Genomic DNA, 14,342 nt, shown 5'->3' with positions numbered 1-14,342 from the left:
GTTCTTTGCTCCTTCCTTTATAAAGATTGAATAACCTCTTCCTTCCCATTTAGTTTGAGAAGAAAGCTTCCAAGTGTGCCAATAGAAAGAAAGCAAGTGTTGTGCCAATCATTAGACATAAAATGTGTTCCAATAGAAACAACCTAATCATTGATAATGGTATGTGTTCAAATGGCAAAGAGACATGTGTGAAGTTAATTAATATTATGCAAGGTGGATACAAGCATCCAAGGCCACATTCATCTCTAAGGGATATGAATCCCACCTCTTCAAATTTTGGAGGGATGACTCATCACCAAACATTTAACTCTTAGATTCCTAATGAATACAAACTTGCCAACTCACCCTTAAGTAGACTTCCACCTTCACATTTAGAGTGGTGAATAATCACTAAATCATTAAATCCTAATGTTATAAACTCTCCACCTCATCTTTGAAACAAAATATCAAGACAAAATTACTCACTTAGTCCAACCTCAAACTCTTGGCCCTTCGTGAGGAAAATCAAACCAAACTCATTTAATCCCCCTTCTCCAATTCAAACTAAAAATATCTCTAATTACATATGAACATGAAATAGCTAGTTTTTGAAATGATTTGTAGCAAAAATGATTTTATATTGAAACTATTTTAGATATTGAAAATAGGTTCTTGTATGTACCCACATACATACATATATACATATAACAATTTTTTTTTTTAAATACCGGGTATTACAATGTATCATATGCTAATAAATTAGATATGTGGACAAGTTTAGGTAATAAAGAACATAAGAAATTTGACTGGAAAAATCCACCTCTGGGTTAAAAAACTGGGGACTCCATGGAGTCTAATCCACTGGTGCCAATAAGATTCATACAAGGTACCACATCAAGCAGCTCATTTCCTAGATCTAATCTACGAAGTGGCTTTACCTTTGTGCAACCTTACTCTGCACGAGATGGAGATATCATCAGTCTTCACAAGAAGGCATCTTCATCCCTTGAGCTCATCTTCTTATGGCGCACATTCTATGCATAATGGTGTAATGATGAAAATGATATGTAATGTGGATTCAAATGACAAGTCAATTTCTCCAATCAAATGATTGAAGGAAGAAACTAACGTAATAAAAAAACTAGGCTAAATGAAGATTTGAAACTTGAAGCTAGACCATGAAAACAATACAAACCTATTTCTCAATGATTGGGTGCTTAATACATGAAGAAAGGTTTGGCAACTAGGGTTTCATAAATGAGGAAGGGAGGAAGCTCACGGGTTTGAGTGCACTCTAACTCTTAAGTTTTTCCAAACTAAACAGCCAGAGAACAAATGAGACGTAACTAGGGTTTTAACAAAAAAAAAAAAAAACACTTGTTTGTTTTCAGCTAGTAAGGACAAGGACACTTGTCAAGCCAAAAAACGATATGAGCAAATCAAGGGCTAAAAGCTGGCTCTTAGCAAAAATGTGTCAGTCAGCACATAATTCACCCTTATAAATAGAAGTGGTTCTGTAACATTGAAAAAACCTTCAACTTAAAACACAAAAACGTTATGCGCAAATATCGCTCTATGCGAACCTCTCATACTCTGAGAAAACACTAACTTCCATTACTTCATCAACACATCTTTAGTTTGGATTAAGAACATTGTGTTGGCAACCAATGACATCTTCAGTTTGGATTAACAACATTGAAGCCGTAGAAACAGGCGACCGATAAGCATCTTCAGTTTGGAGTAACAACGCTGCTTCAAGTTTGGCTGATTACCTATCCAAGTCTCTGTTAATGAGGAGTCTTTAGTCTTCTTCTTGAAAAAGGTCGTCTTATTAGCCTTCTTGGCGAAGTGAGGTGTTACTAAGTTAATCAATGTTCAGCACATTGAAAGTATTGTTTGAACTTTACAGTGAATAGTAAACTTGTCTTCAAGCTCTAGAACCCAAAGGTTAAGGCGTCTTTCTTTCTCAGCCATGATCGCTTGCACACAAAAGTCAGCAGCGTGTTCGAGACGATTGCCACATCCATCTTACTTGACCGAGCTAGGTGGAAAGTTGGCATGCCCGCATTCACCAGAAGAATGTAGTTAGCTCATTAATGACTCGGTCTCCACGCCATGTAGGCTAAGTAGTTTTTAGGGTTAACAATATGTTCTTTTCAGTATTAGATAAGTTAGTACGTGAGATGAAAAATATAATTGTTTTTCTTATTTTTAAACGATTAAAGAGTTGTTATTAGCACTCTAAAATAGCGCTTTTGCCCTTCTTAAATTGCAACTTCTTATAAGTTTAGAAATTTTTTTTTTAAATGCTATTAAAAAGTTTCTTCTACATATTGTCCCTAAAAGAGATTATGCATGTGAAGTTTTTGTATGTTGAGGAAGTTAACTGCAATTTTTAAATGTGAACATGTCGTTGATTGTTGATACCTATAATCTATTTTTGTCGATATGTAGTCGATATTTGAGATTATGCATGTTCAGTTTTTGTATGTTGAGGAGGTTAAGTGCGATTTTTAAATGTGAACGTGTCGTTGATTGTTGATACCTATAATCTATCTTTGTCAGTATGTAGTCGATATTTTATTTAAAAGTAAAACCCTAATATAGAATGAATGTATGCATGTTTATCAATTATAAGATTAGTTAAGGATAATGCTTGTGTTTTCATCATGAAAAAACTTACTTGTTCCTCTACTTATGATTAACGAATATTTACCATTCGAACATAATTATCAAAACTGGTCATTCTCTTTATCACCTAAAGATGCAAAAAAACCATTCAATTTGGAGATTGTTAGTCATCCATCGTGTTAAGCCAGTCAATAATTTTGGTGCCAAGTAAGGCCCGAGGAGAGGCATGAGCGGAGCGCATGAGCGGGGAAAAGGTTTAGACACGAGAGGAAGGTGATTCATTTAAGTTCTGCATATAGAATTTTAGTTTTGTGATTATCATGAGTAGATTGTTTAGATCTAATTCAATGGCCATCACTAGCTCCAGATCCAACCTAGGAACTATACCAGACATTGTTAATGAAGAACAAAAACTTGATTTTCAAACTGATGAAAGTATTGATTTTGGTGATTGGAATATTCCAAAAATTTCAAGCAAGCCAGTAGCTATACAAAACAGCCTTGTCAATCTTGACAATGTTAAACAATATTTTGATGGTACGGTAAAAATTAATTTTGATCGACCAGCAAGAAGATCTTGTGAATCAGTGCATTCGCATAAATCATTTACTTCTAGTAGAAATTCTTTTTCTGGATCCACATCAACCGATAGATTGGGTCGACATCAAGATCTGATAAAGTCTTTAGTAAATAAAAAATTAAAAGAGCAGGAAGCTAATTTGGCTACTGCCCAACAAGAACTAGTCAATGATTTGATTAAATTAAAGTCTGTCGACACATCTTCACAAGTAGCACACCCAGTTTATCAACCTCCAAATCAAGAAGAACCAACCTCATCAACAGCTTCTGATTTTGAAACAACATCGGTGAATCACCAATTACTTGTTTTAAACAAACCATACAAAATTCGATGAAGGAAGCTCAAAGCTGACATCGAATCTGTTGAAAATATACCAAGAAGAAATGTTTTCAGAAAAAAGTATTTTGATGAAGAAAAATTAGCTATTTATGCTGAATGGAAAGCTTTTGTAGAACAATACCAATTTGAAATATCTTTCTTTGATTTCATTGAAAAATATTATGAGACCAAAAACAAACTTACGGTTGTTACCAAAGAAAATTGGGTTAAGGAAGACAAAACCTTGGTTTCTTCCAGTCATCCCCCCAAAGAAACTATTTTGATTTCCACTGGCAATACCAATATTTCAGCTACTCCTTTCAAAATTCCAAAAGAAGATGCAGGTTTTAAATCTGTCATTGAACAGAACAATTTTACAAACCAGAGTCTTCATACTATTGGAAAACAGTTAGATAAAATTGAAACCAAAATCGACAAATTGTCTCAGCCAAAATCTTTTCAAAAAGAAAAACCATTAGTGCATTTCACTTATGCTTCTTCAAGTTTTACTGCTTTAAAGTCAATGACTATTATGCAGAAAATAAATCAAATGCTCAATGAGCTCAAAAAGAGAAAGTTGTTAATGTTTTACAAAATCATGATGTTTCTGTCGAAGAAGAAAAGACATCCACTTCAGATTCTTCTCAGGAAACAGAAACTGATACTTCTATTAAAAAAATTGAACATGCTTTTCAAAATATTGATCTTCAACCAACTTTTGATCTTAAACGTATTCGTACTAATCCTATCAACCCCACAACTCTTACAAAAAACTGGTATCCCAGACCAACACCCCCAGATCTTCAATTCGAAGAAAGAAATATTCAGAATCAATTTTCAGTCTCTGCTGACAAACTTTATGAATGGAATATAGATGGATTGTCAGAACAAGAACTTCTCAACAAACTCCAACACATGTCTATGGTTGCTAATAGCTACATTACTAATCACAGTCTTACACAAACACAAATTGTTGACCTCTTAGTCACTGGTTTTACAGGAATGCTTCACTCTTGGTGGGAAAAGCACTTAACTTCTCATTCCAAGGATGAAATACGTTATGCGGTTAAAAAAGATGAGGAAGGACTCCCCATCTTTGATGAAACTATAGGGCAAGGAATACCTGATGGAGTAAATACCTTACTTTACACTATCATAGAACACTTTATAGGAACACCTAGTAATGTCACTACTAGAATACACGACCAACTGAGTAATTTAAGGTGCCCTACCTTAAGTGATTTCAAATGGTATAAAGATGTTTTTATGTCCAGAGTCATACTTAGAGAAGATAGTAATCAATCATTTTGGAAAGAAAAATTTATTATTATTAATGGATTACCAAACCTTTTTGCTCATAAAATTCGAAATGTTTTAGTAAACGAAGAATGTATCATACCTTATCATACCCTTACTTATGGGAACACAGTTAATGTTATCCAGAAGGAAGGATTGAAAATGTGTATCGATATGAAAATTTCAAAACAAGTCAACAAAGACAAATCTATTGCCAAATATGAACTCGGAACGTTTTGTGAACAATATGGTTTACCACCCATAGCCCATTCCCATAAGAAGAAGAAAGCTTAACACATAAGTAAATATTCTAAACCCCATCCCAGGTACCATAAGTACAAGTCAAGGTCATCCACCAAACCTTTTCAATCCAACAAGTTTTATGAAAACCCTAAAAAGAAATCTTTTCAAAAACCTGACAAACAGCGTCAAGGTAAAAAGGGAAAATGCTTCAAGTGTGGCAAATTTGGTCACTATGCCAATGAATGTAAAGTTAAGAAAGTTATTAATCAGCTGAAAATCTCTGATGAAGAGAAAGTACAACTTATCCAGGTTTTAGAGCTTAGAAATACAGACTCTAGTCAATCAGATAAGGATTTGGAATTATCCTCTTCTGATCATAGCAGTTCCAGTGAAGTCTCTTCGCCAAACATTAAGTTCGGTTGTACAGACTCTTGTTGTAACAAAATATCAGTGCTTAATAAGCAAGAAGAACAAGAAGAATTTCTAGTTGAACTAATAAGTAAAGTCGATGACCCAGATTTGAAATCTTTTTATTTAAAGAAATTTAAAAAATTGATTTCACATCAAGAACCCGGCACTAGCCAGACACCAGCCCAAAAGATTTCTCTCACCACCACTTTGGAAAGGTTCAGTAAACCTAAAAAGGAAATCACCATTAAAGATTTACAAAAAGAAGTTAATCATATCAAATCGGAAATTAGGTTTCTAAAGTCCGAAAACACAGAGATTCGTTCACAACTCAGTAGAGTCCGTATTCAAACTCCTGTTGAAAAACCGGATAGTTCTTCTTCAGACCACGGTTCTAATGCACATTCGAGGAAAGCTTCTTCAAAAGATTTGGTTTTAAGTCTTTTAGACAAAATAAGGATTAGAAAATGGTATTCGAAAATCAAGATAATAATCGAAGATTTTTATTTAGAAACCATAGCGTTAATTGATTCGGGTGCAGACTTGAATTGCATTCAAGAAGGATTAATTCCTACTAGGTATTATCACAAGTCCATTGAAATACTTAGTGCTGCGAATCAATCCCCGATGAAATTAAAATATGAAATTCCTAAAGCTCATGTTTGTCAAGACAATGTTTGTCTCAAAACTCCATTTGTTTTAATCAAAAATATTTCTGATCCAGTTATATTGGGACTCCCTTTCATTGCTTTGATTTATCCTTTTAAAGTTCATCATAACTGCATCACTACCAACGTTTTAGGTCAAAAAATTACCTTTGAGTTCTGCATGGAAACAGACCTCAAAAAATTAAAACAACTCCAAAAAGACAGTGTCTCCAAAACTCTTAGCCAAATCACTTCAAAATCCCAACAAATCAATTTCTTACAAGAAGAAATTAAACACAAAAGAATTGAAGAACAGCTAACAAATAAGTCTTTGTTAGAATCCATTAGCCAGTTTTCTGATAAACTTGCTAAGGAAATCTGTTTAGATATCCCCAATGCCTTTTGGCACAGAAAACAACATATTATTAAACTCCCTTATGTTAAGGATTTCAATGAGTCAAAAATACCAACAAAAGCCAGACTTATCCAAATGAATCAAGAAGTCTTAGAATTTTGTAAAACAGAAATTAACTAGCTTCTGGAAAAAGGAATTATCCGGAAAAGTAAATCTCTATGGTCATGCCCTGCATTTTATGTTCAGAAAAATGCCGAATTAGAAAAAGGCACTCCCAGATTAGTTATTAACTATAAACCTTTGAATGATGTTTTGGAATAGATCCGGTATCCAATCCCTAGCAAAAGAGATTTGATAAAGAGACTTTCTCAAGCAACTATTTTTTCCAAATTTGATATGAAATCAGGTTTTTGGCAAATTCAAATTCATGAATCTGATAAATACAAAACTGTTTTTGTCACTCCATTCGGACACTATGAATGGAATGTAATGCATTTCGACTTGAAAAATGTACCAAGTGAATTTCAAAATATTATGAATGAAATTTTTAATCCATACAGTCATTTTTCAATTGTCTATATCGATGATGTGTTAATCTTTTCAAAATCAATAGATGAACATTGGAAACATTTGCATTTATTCACTAGAATCATTAAGACTAATGGGTTAGTTGTTTCAGCCACCAAAATTAAGTTGTTCCAAACCAATGTTAGATTTTTAGGATATCATATCTATAGATCTACCATTCAACCAATAGATCGAGTCATCCAGTTTGCTGATAAATTTCCAGATCAAATTATTGATAAAACCCAACTTCGGCGTTTTCTTGGATCTCTCAATTATGTTTCTGAATTCTATCCTCATCTTCGACAACAATGCAAACCTTTATTTGATCGTCTTAAGGAGAATCCTCCATCATGGTCTCAGATTCATACTTCTATTGTTAAACAGATTAAAAATCATGTCAAGACTTTGACTTGCCTTGGCATTCCAACTCCCAACTCATTCAAGATAGTTGAAACCAATGCATCTGACATTGGTTATGGAGGTATCCTCAAGCAGAAAACTTCTTCCAAAGTTCCTGAACAAATTGTTCGTTTCCATTCAGGGGTTTGGAATCCTACTCAACATAATTATAGTACTATTAAGAAAGAAATATTATCTATTGTATTATGCATTAGCAAATTTCAAGATGATTTACTAAATCAAAAATTTTTGGTTCGTATTGATTGCAAATCTGTAAAACATGTTTTACAAAAAGATGTTCAAAATATTGCATCAAAACAGATTTTTGCACACTGGCAAGCCATATTAAGTATTTTTTATTTTGAAATTGAATACATTAAAGGCAGCCAGAATTGCATTCCTGATTTTTTAACCAGAGAATTTTTGCAGGGGAAGAATGGGTACTAATCAACGAAGGCTTCCAGCCATTCTCACCCAAACCCTAGCACCAGTTAAACAGGAATCTATTCCCGATTCCTCATCGGCCTTAGCCATCACAAACAGATTTACTCCTTTAGGATCAACCATAGGAAATATCCGCCCAAACTACCAAACAGCATTAGCTACCCTTTATGATCCTTATTCTTCAGTTCGATCTCCATCTCCTTCAATTCCAAAAACACCTAGCTTTGCTAAAACATCACCCTATGTCCAAAATCCCAATTCTGAAAAGCTTTTTAGCATCCCACATTATATTGATAAAAATCAAACCCCAAAACGCATTGCCAAACTTCTCTTTCCTCCCAACTATCACTTTCTTCCAACCGAATCCTACAAAAGTCTTAAATATTACCAAGCCATTCTCTCTGAGACAGAAAGCATTGCTATCAAACCCATTTTCAGCACCACCCATCAAAACAAAATATTGTACCATTCCCTCCACATCGGAAAATTTCTTACTGAACAAGAATGGGGAATCCCCCTTTACCACACCAAACCTCTTCATACACAACATGTTCTCATCCCGAACAACCATTACAATTATTATGATTATATCCAAGCATGGACTAATATTTTTCTCCATCAGACAGCTGATTTTAGTCACTCATGGTTCATAACCTTTGATAAAAATTTCAAATTAAGGTTTCCAGCATGGTTTCCAGATTGGTGGGCTACTCATGGCCCAAATGTTTCTCTCATTCCAGATGACCTTTTTCAAGCACTCATCAACAGCTTCCAAAACAGATTTGATCGTAGTTGTTTCGACAGCAGGGTTTCCCTTTTCTCACTGTTCATGGCCAAGTACAAGATTCCTTAGATACTGAAATTGAACTTCGAAGCAGACAATGGTGGCATTTATAGGACCCGGTGGGTAAAATGGTGGGACAAATTCAACCATCAGAAAATTATCGATTTAGTTAAATCAGAATTTCCCCAAGTTCCAGCTCCATCAATTTCTGCATCATCAACACAGGCTTTGCCAGAAAACCAGCAATTTCCTGAATTACTAAAAGCTCAGGAACCAGTTCCGTCTCTTTCAGACATCAGTCCATCATCCTCTCTTAAAAGAAAACCTAAGTCCTCCAGGTCCTCCAGTTCGAAGAAAAAGGAGAAATCTTCAAAGTCTTCACAACTCCTGGATTTGGCCCAGCAGCTTATGGCAGAAGCAGCAATGCTTCACAAAAGAGGAAGTTCGGACTCAGACTCAGATGCTTCTGATGCTTCATCTCAGCTTCCCGCCAAGTGGGCAGATCTCCCATATGCCCAAGATCCATTTGATTTTTGAAATTCAGAATTATAATAATTTCCCATGTGATCGTTTCCAACTCAGCATCATCAGCAATAGCTATCATCATTTCAATTTCCAGACAAGTCACTGTTTATCAACAGTAAAAGTAGCTGACAAATTACTGTTCATCCAGCTTTTCTGAAGACACAGTGTGAATCCACAGTAGCTTTTAATCATGCGCCAGCCTTTTCCAGCTACCAGCACATGCCAGCGAGATTCCCGGTTCAATTATCCCAAGCTTCAATCATTCCTCTCAGCAGGATAAAAAAGGAGCTCAGTCTTAGAGCAAAGGGACTTTAGTAGAAAAGAATTCTCTGCGTATTCGAAAGAACAGAGAAAATCTATCAGTTGAAATATCAAACACTTATATTACATATTATCAAGGATGTCTGCGAGCTCCATTTGGTTTTTGTTCATCATCTGCCATTAGGCAAAACAGTTTGTAATTTGCAGTAAGTTTTAATAAAAACTTATTTTCAAAACCTAGTAGCATCATTAATTTTAATTCATTATTTTCATGGAAATATCATCTATGTTTAGCTTAATTTTATGTTTTCATGTTATAATCTGTCATCCATGGATATTTCATTTCAATCAGCCTCATTTCTTCTTCATTCAATATATTGAGATGCTAATATATATATATATATATATATATATATATATATATATATATATATATGTATATATGTATATATATATATATATGTGTATATGTATATATGTATATATGTGTATATATATATATATATGTATATATGTAATTTACCAATGTGTACTACTATATGTTCAAATATATATATGCACAGTACTAACATATATGTTAAAAAATATTATATGTAATTAATTTATCTATATGTAAATTTATGATTAGCAAATAATATATATTTTGTAACTAAATTAATAATGAATCAAATAGCATTCTTTTATTTTGTAGGTAACTTTTTTTTCATATATTATTACATATATTGGACACATTTTATTATTATAAGATATATGCACAAATAATAGGTAAATTAACTTCGAATCAAATAACCTTGCTTTATTTTGTAAGTAAATTAATTTTGAATCAAATAGAATTCTTTTGTTATGTAGGTATTTTATTTTGTATGTATCAATATCATATATATATATATATATATATGGCACATTTTTATTATTATATGTATATATAATAGGTAAATTAGTATTAAGTAAAATAAATATTGTTTATTATGTACGTAAATTATTTTGCTTGTATTTTGCATATAATTGTCACATCCCAGCCCGGGGTCCACCATATCCCGAGCCCACTCCACCACCGTAGCACGATATTGTCCGTTTTGGGCCCCCACCACGCCCTCACGGTTTTGTTTCTGGGAACTCACGAGCAACTTCCCAGTAGGTTACCCATCATGGGATTGCTCTCGTGCGCTACTTGCTTAACTTCGAAGTTCCTATGAAACCCGAAGCCAGTGAGCTCCCAAAAGGCCTCGTGCTAGGTAGAGATATGAATATATATATAAGGATGTGGGATCTTACAATATGGGTTTGTTAATATGTAGGTAAATTATTTTTCATGTATTTTACATATATTGGGTAAATTATTAATTTTTTTTAACCAATCTAACATTTTAAAATTTTAATAATAGGTGCCTTATTTGAATCAAAATGTTTTTTTTTCATAGGTAAATTATTTTGCATGAATTTTACATATATCAGGCATTTATATATGTATATATATATATATGTATGTATATATGTGTGTGTGAAATAATTTACCTTCATTAATATGTAAAATATAATTTTATTGACTTAATTAAGCATGTATAATAACACATATTAGATGTGACGTCCCACATCGCCCAGGGGAGTGATCTTTGTATGTATATTCCCATCGCTATCTAGCACGAGGCCTTTTGGGAGCTCACTGGCTTCGAGTTTCATGGGAACTCCGAAGTTAAGCGAGTAGCGAGCGAGAGCATTCCCAGGATGGGTGACCCACTGGGAAGTTCTCGTGTAAGTTCCCAGAAACAAAACCGTGAGGGCGTAGTTGGGGCCCAAAACGGACAATATTGTGCTACGGTGGTGGAGCGGGCTCGGGATGTGGTGGACCCCGGGCCGGGATGTGACAATTTGGTATTAGAGCTTAACCCTGGCCGTGGTGTGCCGACGAGGATGTCGGGCCCCTAAAGGGGGTGGAATGTGACATCCCACATCGCCCAGGGGAGTGATCCTTATATGTATATTCCTATCTCTACCTAGCACGAGGCCTTTTGGGTGCTCACTGGCTTCGGGTTCCATGGGAACTCCGAAGTTAAGCGAGTAGCGCGCGAGAGCATTCCCAGGATGGGTGACCCACTGGGAAGTTCTCGTGTAAGTTCCCAGAAACAAAACCGTGAGGGTGTAGTCGAGGCCCAAAGCGGACAATATCGTGCTACGGTGATGGAGCGGGCTTGGGATGTGGTGGACCCCGGGCCGGGATGTGACATTAGACATGTTTTATGTTATTATATATTGGCAATGAATTTATAACATTAATGTTTTTTTTTTCCGTAAAATCATTAATTCTTCCTTACAATCTGCATGGCATTAATTATGTACATCAAACATCCAAATAGGGGTTATTAAAAAAAAAAAAAAAATCAAATAGGGATATTTTAGGCATTCAAAATTTTTAAATGTGTGAAGTCAAACATAATTAATGAATTTGCTGATGTAGAATCTAGTCAATGAGTTTTATTCAAGTAAAAAACTTATGTTGAGTTTTATTCATCAATTAATATGAATGGTTGACATGAATTGAATGGATAATCCTTCCATAAACCACCTAACAGTACCACCAAAAAAAGATACGTACATCATATAATTGGTTGCGGTTGTCACCTAGTATGACAACAAATCAAGCGTTACTTCTTTCTTGTTTCTCATTGACTAGAATGAAATACATTCGAGTTATCGAATAAGTATCAATTTTACAGGATGACACATTTTTGTGCAAGGCATCAATTAAGCGGTTTAAGACAAGGTATGAATGGTGGTATGCTACTTACTCTACATGTGCCAAACATATGTACAAGGATCCAACGAGTGGTCAATTGATTTGTCAAAAACATCCAATTCAAATCCCAACTCCTTGGTAATAATTCAAATACTGGATTTCAGTTCTATTGATCAATCGTTGTTTCACACCGTTCTCAGATTAAAATTTATACTTTATTTAGTTTTTACATATTTTTAATTAATAGTTCATCACTCTTTAGAACAACACTATCAAGGTTTAGCCAATGAATCATAAAAAATTTATGATGCAATAAAATCATCGCTTTTAATCATCTGACTACAGGACGAGCTAAAAACTTAATTATATTTGAAATGCACCTTTATACATCCATAATTTTACTTTTCACGCCATTGATATTAACATTAAGCTATAACATAGAAAAATATATAAAAATGTAGTTGTAAACTTATTAGACTATATATGCTTTGTAATGAATGATTTTTGTGTTTGAATGAAGGTACAAAGAGTTCTTGGTCCTTGAAGATGAAACAAATGAAATCAATGCTCTCATTATCGGCAAATCAGGTGAAAAAGTCTTTGCCGTACCCTACAAAGATTTGGTTTTCAATCAAAGATCAGTAGATCAAAAGCAATTGCCGAGCAAATTTCTCATACTTATAGGCCAAAGAAAAAAAATTTCACCTCCGATTTGGAACTAGGAGAAATTTGTTGAATTCAAATGATTTTCTCATCTACAACATTTATGAGGACACTGCAATCCCACCAACAACTCCGCAGTCTAACAGTAGAGAAATTGCAATGTCTTCCACAACAGTTTCATCTTCTACTACAACATCTGAAACATCCGGAGAATCACGCAAGAGAAAAGAGATCCAATCAGGAGAGCCCTTTTTACATGAGTTAAAAAAAGGTTATATTCTGTAGACCAACATTTTTTTTCTATGCCTCAGATTATTTTCAATGTGATCTAAATTTATTTTTGCAACACTTTTAATATGTTTGGCACAGTGACATAGAGGAAGTCTCTGAAGCAGATGTGCAAGATTTTGATCAAGTGCCAATCAAGTTATTGAAGAAAAAATCTTCTCCAATTAGCTCAAAAACAGACCCTCCACTACAAAAGAAGAATTAGGTAACTTCCCTTTATTCCCGTTTTTTATATGATGTAACTTTATTCATATACACGCTTTATTTCATCTTCGTTGCCATTTATATTTTTTCCCCTCTACACACTCTCTTATTTGCAGTCAATCTTGGAAGGAACAAACTTTTGCTGCTGTACAAAACAATGTTATCATCTGTTGTTCGAATCAGAACAATGCTTCTCCACATTTTTTGCATGTGAATAGGCCATTGTAAGATCAGTTCCCCAATTTTTTGTGTACAAGGACAATCTAATGTTTTCAAATCTTTTATCTGCAACTACTGATGTGAATCAAGAACTAGGATGACTACCAAGGGGGAATATCAGATTAACCATTTATGTATGTCAATGACAAAGTGTTTGCTAATGTTATTATTTTTTTTTTTTGTGTATAAAATGCATAAATATAGACACTGGCCTGTAAAAAATATTCGCTACATTATCTTTGTGTAAATAGTATTAGTTTGGATTTCTATGCATTTATATTTTTTGTGTACAAGCATTGTTCGAACCAAAACAATGCTTCTCCATATTTTTTGCATGTGAATAGGCCATTGTAAAATCAGTTCCCTAATTTTTTGTGTACAAGGACAATCTAATGTTTTCAAATCTTTTATCTGCAACTACTAATGTGAATCAAGAACTAGGATGACTGCCAAGGGGAAATATCAGATTAACCATTTATGTATGTCAATGACAAAGTGTTTGCTAATGTTTTTTTTTTTTGTATAAAATGTATAAATCTAGACACTGGCTTGTAAAAAAATTCGCTACATTATCTTTGTATGAATAGTATTAGTTTGGATTTCTATGCATTTATATTTTGAGAACATGTTCTATAGTTGGATTTTCATTCCTACAACAACGTGCGGGCATAGTTTTCTAGTTTGGACTTAAAGACCTGACTTGCTTCTTGTATAAGCCGAGCTCAAGCGAACTTAAAAACGTCCAGCTCGATATTGAGCTCAAGCTGCAATTAGTTGATCCCCTCTTGTAACAAATA

Source organism: Pyrus communis, chromosome 12 (genome assembly GCF_041283825.1).
Source record: "Pyrus communis isolate YQ-2024b chromosome 12, ASM4128382v1, whole genome shotgun sequence".
Taxonomy (NCBI): Eukaryota; Viridiplantae; Streptophyta; class Magnoliopsida; order Rosales; family Rosaceae; genus Pyrus; species Pyrus communis.
The sequence above is the reverse complement of the archived record's forward strand: the minus strand, read 5'-3'. Positions refer to the sequence as shown.